This window comes from Ochotona princeps, chromosome 5, assembly GCF_030435755.1.
Source record: "Ochotona princeps isolate mOchPri1 chromosome 5, mOchPri1.hap1, whole genome shotgun sequence".
Lineage (NCBI taxonomy): Eukaryota > Metazoa > Chordata > Mammalia > Lagomorpha > Ochotonidae > Ochotona > Ochotona princeps.
In genome coordinates this window covers 80,858,080-80,871,310 of record NC_080836.1, presented here as the reverse complement: position 1 = coordinate 80,871,310, position 13,231 = coordinate 80,858,080, and the positions used below count along the sequence as shown (strand labels likewise).

At 43.3% G+C, this 13,231-nt stretch overlaps 1 protein-coding gene across 4 annotated transcripts in view; it reads right to left on the bottom strand.

Moving 5' to 3' along the window:
* Window positions 1-12,238, bottom strand: part of ZDBF2 (zinc finger DBF-type containing 2) — a 29,701-nt gene extending 17,463 nt beyond the window's left edge. For 2 of the 4 annotated variants that reach the window (XM_058664903.1, XM_058664900.1), the window contains exon 1: window positions 11,949-12,238. The gene's annotated coding sequence lies outside the window, so the exon portion shown is untranslated. Of the gene's footprint in view, window positions 1-10,796; window positions 11,000-11,786; window positions 11,920-11,948 lie in introns of those variants that run through there. The other 2 variants (XM_058664901.1, XM_058664902.1) reach the window with 2 other exon arrangements.
* Window positions 12,239-13,231: the final 993 nt, after the last annotated feature.

The window sequence follows — 13,231 nt, the reverse complement described above, 5'->3', positions numbered from 1 at the left end:
TCACCACTACTTGATTTTATCAGCCATTCCATTATCTCTGACGCCACAATGATCACAAGTCACAGTGAATCAGAAAATGCCAATCTTTTCAAAACTCACATGCAACAGCCAACCAAAATGTACCCATCAAAATACCCTTGGGTAAGTGAGGGCAAGAACAAGCACAGAAATATGTTTTTTCGGTTGTTTGAAAGGCAAAGAGACAGAGAAACATATGGAGAAAAAGAGCTTCCTCCACTGAGATCATTTTCAAAATGCCTGAGACAGTGGAGGCCAGGACAACGCCAAAGCCAGGAGCCAGAAACTCAGTCTGGGTCTCTGAAGGGAAGGGTGGAGAGGCTCAAGTATCAGCTATCACCTGCTGCCTCCCAGTCTGCACATTAACAGCAAGCTTGAATAACGAGTGCAGTCTGGACACAAATCTAAGCAATGCAACACACTATGTAGGCACTCCCAGCAGCATCTTCAACACTGGTTCACTTTCCAGATCCAAATAGTGGGACTCAAACAGGGTGGGGAATTGCATCGGAAGCAGAGCAGCCAAGACTTAGAACAAGCACGCCAGTAAGGGAAGATGTGTCACAAACGGTGGCTTGCCCCACTGTACCAAGCAAGTCTCCCCCACAAACTTTCTGAAACACCTTCAAATACTCAGTGGTGGGATTGCTAGGACATATGAAAGTTGTTTCAAGGATTTTTTAGATGCTCCCATAGTGTTTTCTATAAAAGCTACTTGAATTTAAATTCCATCACCAGCATTTAACAGTTATTTCTCCCTACCTGCACCAGCCATTTGCTGCTGCCTGCTTTCTATTGCTATTATCCCCACTTTTTAAAATTGTGTATATATCTCCAGTACTATGTGATGTTTCATCACTGGTTATCTTGTATAGTATCAAATTGAAACACATGTATTTATCATTTCAGCATTTAATTTTTTTGACAGTGAAAGCATCCAAAATCCCTTTAAAAACCTAGGCTTTTGGCCCGGCGGCGTGGCCTAGCGGCTAAAAGTCCTCGCCTTGAACGCCCCGGGATCCCATATGGGCGCCGGTTCTGATCCCGGCAGCTCCACTTCCCATCCAGCTCCCTGCTTGTGGCCTGGGAAAGCAGTCGAGGACGGCCCAATGCATTGGGACACTGCACCCGCGTGGGAGACCCGGAAGAGGTTCCAGGTTCCCGGCTTCGGATCGGCGCGCACCGGCCGTTGCGGCTCACTTGGGCAGTGAAACATCGGATGGAAGATCTTCCTCTCTGTCTCTCCTTCTCTCTGTATATCCGGCTTTCCAATAATAATAAAATCTTTTTTAAAAATCTAGGCTTTTTAAGATAGAGAAATAAATATGCAGTACATTATGCATAGTCATTCTATAGTGCTACAGAGCACCCCAAATGTCTTATTCCTATAAACTAGTGTTGATCGATAAACCTGTCTTCATCTTTGGCTCCACTTCCTTTTCCCAGCCACCATGATATAAGTAAGATCACATGAAAATCATTTCTCTGATTGGTTTGTTTCATTTAACTTCCATTTCTATCCATGCTGTTATGAACAAAAAGATCCCACCCTTTAACAGCTGAATAGTACTCCACTGTGTATGCACCACAATTTCTTTGCCCATTCACCCATTAGGGGGTGGACATTTACATTGCTTCAATTTCTTGGCTAGTGCCAAGAGTACTATAATAAACATGGGCATGCAAATGTCTCTTCAACAAATGGATTTCATTTCTCTTGGATCTACACCCAGGTATGGGATTGAGAAACCTTACTGTTATTTTCCACAATGTCTGTACTAATTTACATTTCCACCAACAGTGTGCAAGGACTCCCTTTTCCCCATTCCCCAGCCAGCATCATTTTATCTTTTCAATAAAAACCAATTTCACATGAGTGAGGTAATATTTCATTGTGTTTCTGAGTTTCTCTGATGATTGCTGATATTGAGCATTTTTTCATGTATCAGCTGGCAATTTGTCTTGCTCCACGAAATGTCCATGATCTACTGCTCATTTTTAATTTGACAATTATCATTGAGTTTCTTACATATTCTGGATATTAAGCCCTTGTCAGATGTGTAGCTTGCAAATATTTTCTCCCATTCTGTAGGTTGTCTCTGCAATCTTAGCGTTTCTGTTACGATTTGTTTGTGCATGTGTGTGTGTGCATATAACCCAAAGGCTTTTCTATACATACAGAATTGCATCATCTACAAATATAGACAGTCTGACCTCTTTCACTGTTCCAATATTCTCTGTTTCCTTCTCTTACCTTGTTGCTTTGGCCAACTTCCAATACTATATTGAATAAGGTAGAGAAAAGTAGACAATTTTGTCTTGCTCCTGATTTTAGAGGAAATTACCTCAGCTTTCCTCTAGTCAGCACATGCTGGCTGTGGACTTTGCATTTTTGGTCTTCACTGTATGGAAGTAATCCTTCCATAACTCATTTTTCATAGTTTGTGGCAGGAAGAGATGTTTATTTTCATCAAATATTTCCTGTGTATCCACTGAGATGGTAACATGATTTTTGCCTGTCATTTTGTTGATGCGTTGTATTGTATTTATTAATTTCCATGTGGAATCATCATTATATCCCTGGGATAAAATTCCACTTGCTTATGACATACAAGATCTTTTGCATTTCTGTGATGCTATTGGAAATGTCTCCTTTTTCATCTCTGAATTTTATTTATTTGAGTCTTCTTTCTTGGTGAGTTTAGCTAAAGCTTATCTACTTTATCTTTAAAAGGCAAATCACTCATTTCTTTGAGTATCTCTTATATTTGCTATTTCCTCCTTAGTCTGATTGTTTTTCATGCTTTCCTAGCTCCTTGAATTGCATCATTACCTTGTTTCATTTTAAATTATTTTCTCTCTCTTCTATTTTTAATTTTATGATACAATTCCATAGACTCTGGGATTTCCCTTAACCCCTCCCCAAGTTCCCTCCCCTCAAATGATTTTCCCCAAATTATTACAATAGTATAGTCCTTCATAAGCAGTCACAAGTCCATCATTCTATTGCTGAAGTGCATCCTGACACTGCCTGTACAGACAATGGCTGACAGTCCAGCATCCTATAGAATCCCTACAGAATAGGGAGCAGAAGCAGAAATTGAATCTAGGCAATTGTGAGATGCAGTTGTCTTTAAGTGCTAGGTTAAACAACCACTCCCCCATGTTTCCTTTTTGATTTTCTGTTTGAATGATATGTTCATTAATTAAAATGTGAGTTCTCTACTAGTTCTGTACTAGTATTATAATAGAATTCAGCTTTTTGGGATCTCATGATGTCTGCTTTGCATAATGACTGGGTGCACCAGCACTGGGAGTATGTGCATATATACATATAATTGCTGGGGTGGGCATTTAGCCCAATAGTTAAGACGCCCATATTCCACATCAGACTATCCACATTCATTATACCAGCTTCCTGCTAATATGGACTCTGGAAAGCAATAGAGATGGCTCCAGTAATAATGTTCCTGCAACTCAACAGAGGAAAACAAGAGGAAGTTCTTGCCTGGCCCAGCCTCACCCACTGCGAGCATCTGGGGAACAAAGAGTAGGTGGAAGCTCTCTCATCCCTTGCCATTAAATGGTGACATGTTTTTTTCACAGTTTTTGACTTAATTGTATAAGACACAGTCACCACTGCTCGTTTGGGATTTCTGTTCACATGGTATATTTTTTCTCATCCCTTACTGTCAGTAATATGCATCTTGTGAAATGAGTTTCCAGAAGGCAATCTATAGCTAGGTCTTGTTTCTTGATCCATTTGGCCAATCTAGAAGTATGAATTTTGAAATGTATAATCTGTTTATCTCCAAGGTTATTGTCATTAAGCAAAGACATACTCCTGGGGCTGACTTTGTGGCATAACCCATGAAGTCACCACCTACAACACCAGCACCCATGTGGGAAGCAGGTCAAGTCCCAGCTGCTTCACTTCTGAGCCAGTCCCGTGAATAGCCTGAAAAAAGCAGGCCGTTGTTGCCACCACCTGACAAGTGAACAGAGAGAAGTTCTCTCTGTCTCACCTTCTCTCTCTGTACCTCTTTTAAATAAATATATAAATTGTTAAATTTAAAAGGCACATTATTTTATTGATTTTTTTCAATTTGGTTTGTATATCTTGTGCTTTTTATCTTTTCATTTTTATCATGTAGTTGGTATTTTTCCATATTCAGAAAAATTTTATTCTTTTTTGTATCTGCTTTACTAGGAAGCTCTGTACTAGAAAAATATTACGTGCTTTCATCACGGTAGTTTCATTCTTTCGCCTCTAGCGTAGGACTCCCTTAGCATGTCTGATTGGTGAACTCCTTCAATTTTTGCTTGTCTTTGAAAGACTTTCAATGTTACTTTATTTCTCAAAGATAGCTTTGTTCTTAGTGGGCAAGTTTATTCTGTAGAACTATGACTACATTCTCTCCTTGCATATAAGGTTTCTGCTGATAAATCTGCTGTTAGTGTAATGGGGATTTTCCTACAAATGATTTGATGCTTACCTCCTAATGCCATCATCTTGCCAGTTTGAGTATTATATACCTCGAAGAGAATCTTTTTTTGGTTGAATTAGTCAACTTTCTGTCCCTGTAACAAAATACTCCAGGCAAGCTAACTTTATAAGGAAAAGAGGTAAACTTAGTTTACAGTTTTGGAGGTTGAGACTCTCAACATCCTGGCATAGATTCTTGTGAGGTAGCCCTCTGACTATAGCACCTCCTAACAGGCGGCTTCCTTGCTGGCAGTTCCAATAAAGCACATGGCATTACGGGACATCTGTGTGCAGCTCTGTCTAGGCATCTGTTCTGTCTCTTCTTTCTATTAAACAACCAAACAAGACTCAATCAAGGGGAATCTATGCTATTGACTTAAACGTAGTCATTCCCAAGGCTCCACCTCTAAAAACAAGCATTGAATTTCACCCGCTAACATCACTAACATGTACCTTTGGGTATTAAACTCTTGCTTGGGTTTGGAAAGGAAAAGCCACAGCACCAGCTTATTTAAAACAAAAACTGTCTTTAAAGCTGAGAAATTCTTCAGTAGTCTGCTACTGAGGCTCTTAAACCCTTTTTCTTTTCCTTTTTTTTTTTTTTTACTTCACTGTGGAGTGTTTTCACTCCAAGACTTCTATCTAAACTCTCTCTTTAAGATGTTTTTATTTGAAACACAGAGTTACAGACAGAGAAATCTTCCACCCAATGGTACACTCCCTAAATGACTGCAACAGCTAGAGCTGGGTTGATCGGAAGCCAGGGGTTTCCTCGAGATCTCCCACGTGGATGCAGGGACTCAAGGACTTAAGCCCTCCTCCACTGCCTTCCCATGCCTTTAACGGGCAGTTGGATCAAAAGTTGAACCACCAGGACTTGAACTGGCACCCACATGGGATGTTGGCACTGCAGATGGAGGCTTAGCCTGCTACTACGATGCCAGCCCCAGGGTGATTTTCATGATCTTTATTTCTTCCAACTTTCATATTCAAATCATGAATTATCTTCCTTATTTTTCTAAATCATTTCTCTGCATTCTCTTATACCTTGTTGAATTTCCTTGAAGTCACCATTTTAAATGCTTTTTTAGGCAATTTGCCTATTTCTTTTTCTTTGGGATCTACTGACAAAGTGATTGTGTTCTTCTGGAGGTACGTAACCTTGTTTTTTCACTTTTAGGTTCCTAAATTGTTACTTGCACATCTGGCACCTGAGTCGCCTCTACCAGTGATGAGTTGGCTTTCATAGTAAAAGACTCCCCTAAAATGTGTCCTGAGGGACTAGCGAGAAAGACTGTGTGGGCTTTGGTTCTAGGTGGGTCCTTTAGTGTAGCTCCATCTGTAATCCCCACGCATGTCTGTGGATGTCTCCATGGGACTTGTGGAAATGTGCCACTGACTAGGATGCAGCTTTCTTGGCAGTGTGGGGTTGCTAGTGGCTCTAAACATGCAGGTTTAGCTGTGGGTACAATGCGTCCACCAGTTTCCAACAGCTAAGTGGGAGCAGAGCTGTTCCAAAGTGTTCACATAGGTGTGGCATGGTGTGCCCAGTAATAGGGTATGGTGCCTGTTAGTGTACAAGCACCACACAGGGGGCAGGCTGCACCCGGAGGTCCCGAGGAGATGTCAGTCTGTATCAGAAGACTTCACAGGGGATTTCACGGGACCTCCAAGGGCCATCTTCTTCCAGTTGCTCCTAGGGCTGAGTGTGGGTGGGCAGGGCCACCTACTGGTTTCTCAAAGCCTCCGACAGCCTAGTCACTTAGGACAGCTGTTGCTCTGTGGAGATATGACAACACAGGCAGGCCCAGCAAACTGGTCCACAGAGCTGGCTCAACCCCAGTGCTGGGGGGGAACTGTCCAGCTGCTTCATGAGATCATGGACCAGCAAGGTGGGGAAGAGCACAACACAGGCTGGATTCTCTTAGTTTAACTTAGCAGTGTAATAGCCCAGTACCTCCTCAGCTTGGGCACAGGACCATGAGGGCCACAATTCTCTCTAGTAGCAGATACTTCAAGTGTCCATGGCACAAGTGTGGATTGCAGTAGGCCTCCTGCATTATCCTTTTCCCTACATGCAAGGTCCATCCTGGTTCAGGATTGATCTCAAGAGACGACTGACACGTTGTGCTCTGTTCCCTTCTTCACGGGACAATCAAGTATCTCCCATAGCTCTGCTATGCCCACAACTGCCCTATTGCACTGTGCACCACATGCTCCAGTATGTGTTTTTTCTTTGTTCTGATCCTGTGTTTTGTCCTGTGTTGTGGCTCCTCTAGTAAGCCATTCTGACATTATTTAGGTATGTTTAAAATGTTCTAAGGTGACCGTGGGCAGATCCAATAACAGAAGTCACCATTTTTTACGAACTAATAGAATCCCCTTGTATTAAGGGATCATTTCTTTAAGGTATGGGAATTATGATGTTATTTTGTGCGACTTAATGGATCTTTTTATGCGAGTACATACTCTGAATTTTATTTAAAAAAAAAACCGGCATTCTTATAGAGTAACAAATTATTCACCTCAAACAGAAAAGGGAAAGTATTTCATCACCTATTATTTAGTCCTAGAAAACATCTGCAAATTAAAATAAAGCACTTTTTTAAAAAACAAAGATGTATCCCATGTCTCCCATTGACAGGAGTAAGTACCCCCAAATCATTTTTAAGTTTGCAAAGTGACTCCATTCAGTAACAGAAAAAACTATTAACTAGAGTTGAAAATGTTTGACATAGTGTAACTCGCCAAATCTCACAACCTGAACTAAGGTGCCTCAGAGCACAGAGCTCACAGTCCATGGAACTCACCATCAAACACATTTGATCTTTGGGATCCTGGAGTAGCAACTGTAAAAGAATACAACACACAACTGTACTCACTGTAAGGTTAAGAACAAAAATGCTGGAAGCCAGTGTTGTGACACAGGAAGTCAAGCGACCACCTGCAATACCAGGTTCCCCTATGGAAGCCAGTTTGCGCTCTGGCTACTCCATTCCTGATACACTTCCCTGCTAATGGTCTGGGAAAGCAGAAGGTGGCCCAAAGGTTTTGGCCACTGCCACCCATTTAGGAGACCTGGATGAAGCTCCTGGTCCCTGGGTTCAGCCTGCACAGCATCAGCTCATGCAGCCATGTAGGGAGTGAATCAGTGGATGGCAGATTGACCCTTCTCTCTTTGTGTCTCCCCTGCTGCCTGTAATTTTCAAATAAACAGATCTTTTTTCCTTTAAAAAAAAAATAAAAATGCTCTCAAACACAAAATGAATGTCATGAGAAATTTTTACAAGAAATATACATACAAAATTAACTTTGGGTCCTGGTCTACTCAATCAATTTGCAGACATCATGTTAGTTTCAATGTAAAATGCTGTCACTTTTTTAGCACCTATGCATATCAGCGAACACTTACACAGAACTATCAGGGGTTTTTATTTTTGTGCACTGTTATAAGCAGTGTTTACCCTTACCCAGGATCCTGGTTTCAAAAGTTTCCACCATCTAGGCTCAAAATTGCAAGTGATAGCACTGTATCATAAAGAGACAATTATTAAGCACCTATTCTGTGCAGAATTCTACACTGGTAGCCTTGAAGGATAGACACAAATCTAAGACAAGTTTCCTCGCCCTCAAGAAGTCTGAAAGGAAACTAAGAAATGAATGACTACGCACTAAGCGGTGTCTGACACACGCTTAACTGAAAATAAGTACAAATGGCTTCAACAGGCTGTGGCTGGAGTGGTCAGGGCTGTCCCAGCAGACGAGGTTTTTTTAACCAGATATTGGAAAATACACAGGATTTGCTCACACAAAAGCCAGGAAAACCCTCCAAGTAACAAACAAGTAAAAGCACAAAAGGAAGAAAGAAAAAGGCCATTTGGAGATAATAAGCTAACAAATCCAGGTGAATCTAAATATCACTTGAGAATTTAAAGAGGAAAAAAAAAACACAGGAAAGGTAAACTGACTTTAGACATGAAACAGTCAAGAGCAGACTAAAGAATTTAGAGTGTATCTTTAGGCAGAATAATTTCATACAGAGATATAATGGAAGGTTGCTTTAGGAAAATTCGGGAACAATGCTTGTCTCCTATTCAAAGGAGTTTTTCCCAGGGCAAGGAATACCACTATTAAACTACTCAACATCATCTTTTAGAATATAGGGGAATAGTTCATACCCAAAATACTCAGATTCAAAGAACCAGTATCCTAAAGTACAGTCTCAATTACGTTTGAAAAGCCAGTAAATGAAACACACCTGTTTTCTTTTTAAAAGATCTTTATTTATTTTTATTGCAAAAATAAAACATTGATTTAACAAGAAAAATTAAAAAGAGAATTAAAATCAACCATAATTCTACCCCTCACCATTGATATCCATCCTATTTTATTTGATCTAAACACGTTTACAAAAATGGATGGCTCTGTGCCGTCCATTTTATAACCAACCTCTCACATAACCATGTATGTTGGTACCTTGACATGCCATTATATATTCATATAATTCTTTTTTATCTCCAGCCATCCCTAAACATTCAAATAATTCTAATAAACTATTTATTTCATGTTATCAGAGTAAGATGAAAGCCTTCGGATCTGACAAGAACTAGTCATTACTGAGTTAATTTTTTAGTCAATGAGATCATTTTTAAAAAATGTATATGTCTATTTAACCTCAAAATTTTACTTAACTTAAAACATAAATATGTATTTCTTTAATAAAAAGTCAAGCTGGGCTTTTTTGTTCCATGGATTTTCTATGGCTTTTTGTTGGACAGGTTAGACCTCAACGTCAATTTTTTTTCATAAGCCACAATCGCAATAAATCCTCAGCGGGTCTCTATTTTCATTCACCTAAAGCAGATCAAAAATCTAAAGGCGTTTTCAAATCTGAGAACAGAACAACAATTAATGTTGAAGATTTTATCATCAACCTTTCAGAGTTATCACACTCAGTGAAGCACTTTGTAACAAAAAAAAAATGTGTTTTTTTAATCTAAAACATTCCATATATTTTTGTAAAAATAACAATATTCTTTTCTAAATGGCAGTGTTTACCCTCTAATTTCATCAGCTTAAGTGAACAAATTTCATAAACTAGTCCAGGGCAGTAAACAGAGATTTCTGCACCGCCCCAGGAAGACTTCCATGCAACTATCTCAAAATTGAAATAAAGTTGTATTTAGGATTGGGAGGGGGCTATTAGGGAATATTTCTTTTCCTTCTGAGACACGTAGCAGGCACAGAGATAAGCACCAACAAAATTATTGTTAAATTGATTTTGGAGTTGTAGTGCATGTTTCTCAAGCCGACTATTGCATTGTAATAAGATCTAACAAAATCTAGAATTCTCAGGGGAAATATTTTTTAATTGCCTGACAAAAGAGACATCAACTTAACAGAAAATAAGACAATAACGGTATCTGTTTTTTTTAATAAGATGATCTAAATTATCTGTCCAAATAAAGTAGGAAAACAACTGGAAAGCAATCGCAAAACAACAGCCAAATGATATTTTTACAAACCCGCATAATTCAAGTTGCTTCACGTAACACCTGTTGGCTAATTTTTTAACTTTCCAGCTTTTTTTTTTTCCTTATAGATTCACACTGTGCTGTCTGCTCGGGTGAGTAGCATTATCTGTGACACCTTCACTAGTTCTTCATAAAATGATAACGTCTAATATTTAGTATTGAATCTGACCTGGGCACCCTGTGGACAGCTTCACAGGCATCATCTAAACAACAGACAGCCTGAAATGCCATCGGAATTTCCAATTCACAAATTGAGAAACGGAGGTACGGCTAGCATTTGACCAGAGGTCAAGCCTAACAATCTATCTGATGCTTTAACCCTCATTTTCTGTAAAACATGCTCTCACTCTAATTTTACAAGCGCCAATCGCTTGCTTTCCTATTAGGTGGAAACAAATAATTAGGAATTTCATTTGCTGCAATAAACAATCACTATTCCAAAGGGAAAAAAAAGTAAGACAGTAAGACTGATGGTCAAGACCCTTCAATTCATATTCTTTTTTCCGAATGTGACAGTGCCCTCCAATTTATTTCGTGTAACTCACAGGAAACAATACCTTGTACATTACACGCCAACACACACACACACACACACACACACACACACACACACAGCGGCGATGTGCGATTCAAACAAAATTCCACAAAACACCACCCTCACTACACACAATACATTCTGGCCATTTTCTCTGCTACCTTATATTTTTTTTAAAAAATGCTAACCATGATTTACCAAGTTAATATCCCGATCCACTAACCGGAGGAAAACTGCAGTCTGAACAAACACCGTGGCAGATGATGAAGAGCAAACAACAGTTGAAACCGGCTGGCACCCTGAATTTCAGCTTTTCTTTCCTATCCAGTGCACACCAGCCTACTGGGGCGATAGGTTATCAAGCCTGCCACGAGTTCCTGCCAAGCCGTCTACACTTTGACTGCAGACAGAAAAACTCCTCGACGTCTGAGGTGTAAAGCAGAAAATAAACAGCTCACTTAGTTGCGCGCGCGCGCACACACACACACACACACACACACACACGCTCCCATACACAGTTGTGGACTCACTAGATCAGCAGTAGATACACCTCGGAGATGGCCATACTGCCTTCGTGTCTGCCCTCCCAGCCAAGATGCTGCCACGGGAGGGTGGGGACGGTGCGTTTTAGTTCCGAGAGCCAGAACCGCGTTCTGCATTTCCACCCCGAGCCACCAACGAGAAGCACCGTGTCAGTCAGACAACCGTGAGGGCTGCCAGGGGCCTCCTCGGCGGAGGGGCCCCTGAGGGATGGCGGAGCCTGCCCAGACTACACAACTGTTGCACACTGGAGGCAAGTCGATCTTTCACAGACATTGCACCTTTCCAAAAGAAAACTCGAATCGCCCAAGGCCGCCAGAGGCCTAACTCTGGGGACGCGAAGTCGATGGGGGTGTGAGGGGAAAGCGGACGACGACGACGCCACTGCGGGGCACGGGGTAAAGGGGGTGCGCGGACAGGTGGCTGCGATCTCGGCCCCACAGGTGCCCTAGCGAGTCCCCAAGGGGACAGAACCCTGAATCCACCTCCCGCCTGGCCAGCCGCCTTCCTCCTCACAGGCCAGAGAGAGGCCTCGTCCGCGGGGCCCCTCCGACCTGGGGTTCCCATCCTCTCCCCTCGCCTGAGCCATCGCGAACCGGTCGGTAAACGTCAGCCCCGCTCCCACAAGTAGGGGCAGAAGGGACTCGGGAAGGGGTGAGGGAAAGCCGAAGACCTGCGTGGCGGCTACGGGAAGCGGGTGCAGGAGCCCAGCGAGCGGTCCACGCGTCCCCCGAGGGAAAGCGGCAGGCGCCCGGGGCGCCGGGCAAGCCAGGCCCCGCCCGCGGGCGTCGCCCGAGCCGCGCGCCGCCCCGGCCCGCCCTGCCGCGGCACTCACCTCCGCGGGACGCTGCCCCGATTCCTTCCGGATCGCCGGGGAGACCGAGGATCGCGCTCGGGGCTCGCTCGGCTTACGCCGGTGCCGTGGCGGAGCCTGGATCCCCGAGCCGTCCAGCGCGCCTCGGAGCCAGAAGCCCGAGCCCCCGGCCAGTCATGCCGGGAGGAGCGGGAGCGAGGCAGGAGCGCGTCTCGCTGGACGCAGGCTCCAAGTCACGACTGGCCAGCTCACGCAGGCATCCACGGGCAATGTGGCGTTGCAGCCCCTGATGCAGGTTTGACGTCAGGGAAGGTGCGAAAATGGGGCCCCTTCTGACGCAGGAGCAGCGGCCCGCCCCCCGCCAGCCCGCCCACCCGCTCCCCCGCCCGCCCCGGCGCAGGAGCCCCCCACCTCCCCGCCAGGAGCTCTTAAAGCGGACACTGCCTCCCTGGTCAGGGCCCCACTCTCCGAGCCTAGGAAACAAGTCCCCGTTGGAGCCGGCAAGGAGGAGGCTCTTACCGCAGTCTGGACTTGAGCGAGGCTCCCGAGGTCTTAGCCTTGGAGGGCCCCCAGCCAAAATGGCTTGCCAGTTCCCAGCAACGCACGAAGGCGGAGACGAGAACCTGGCTCCGGGGACCAGGGGACTGCGCTGTCCCCGTGTGTGCCCAACAACGGACTTCGTCTCACAAAAGCTGCAGTCCAATGAGCTGGGCACTGGGCTTCAGGTTTAAGTCTATTCTTGGCAGTCTTTGGCTCAGGGTCACTCTTTCACATGCATCCCATTGTGAGCCCCCTTGGACAAATGAGAAAACTGAGGCCCCTTTAAGGAGGTTAGGGTTTTCAAAGCCCTCCACAGCCCATGAAAGGGTTACGAATATTAACAAGCAGACACTCGGTCCTTCAATTAGATTCACTGCGCTACCCACTATGAGGAACAGCAAATGGTGAACAAAAAACATTTTATGTATAATGGGGACACACAAACGTGTATCAATCACACGGCGAATATGTATTTTTACTCTGTGCGCAGGAAAATGATTGCTATCAAAAAGGGAGACAGTCCCCGTTGGAAAGCTATTTAATGTCATAACAATCCCAGAAAGCTACCTTGTTTTATGACTGTTGTTCCAATGATTATTACAATAATTTGATAAGCTTTTGTCCCTTAAAAAACAAACTTGCCCACTATACACACACCCATCATTTCCATTCTATGTATTTCTTAGGTCTTGCCGCTTTCCCCAGCACATTTTTCTCACTTGCAACCCTAGGATATTGTAATTGTTTGATGATTCATAGCCCCC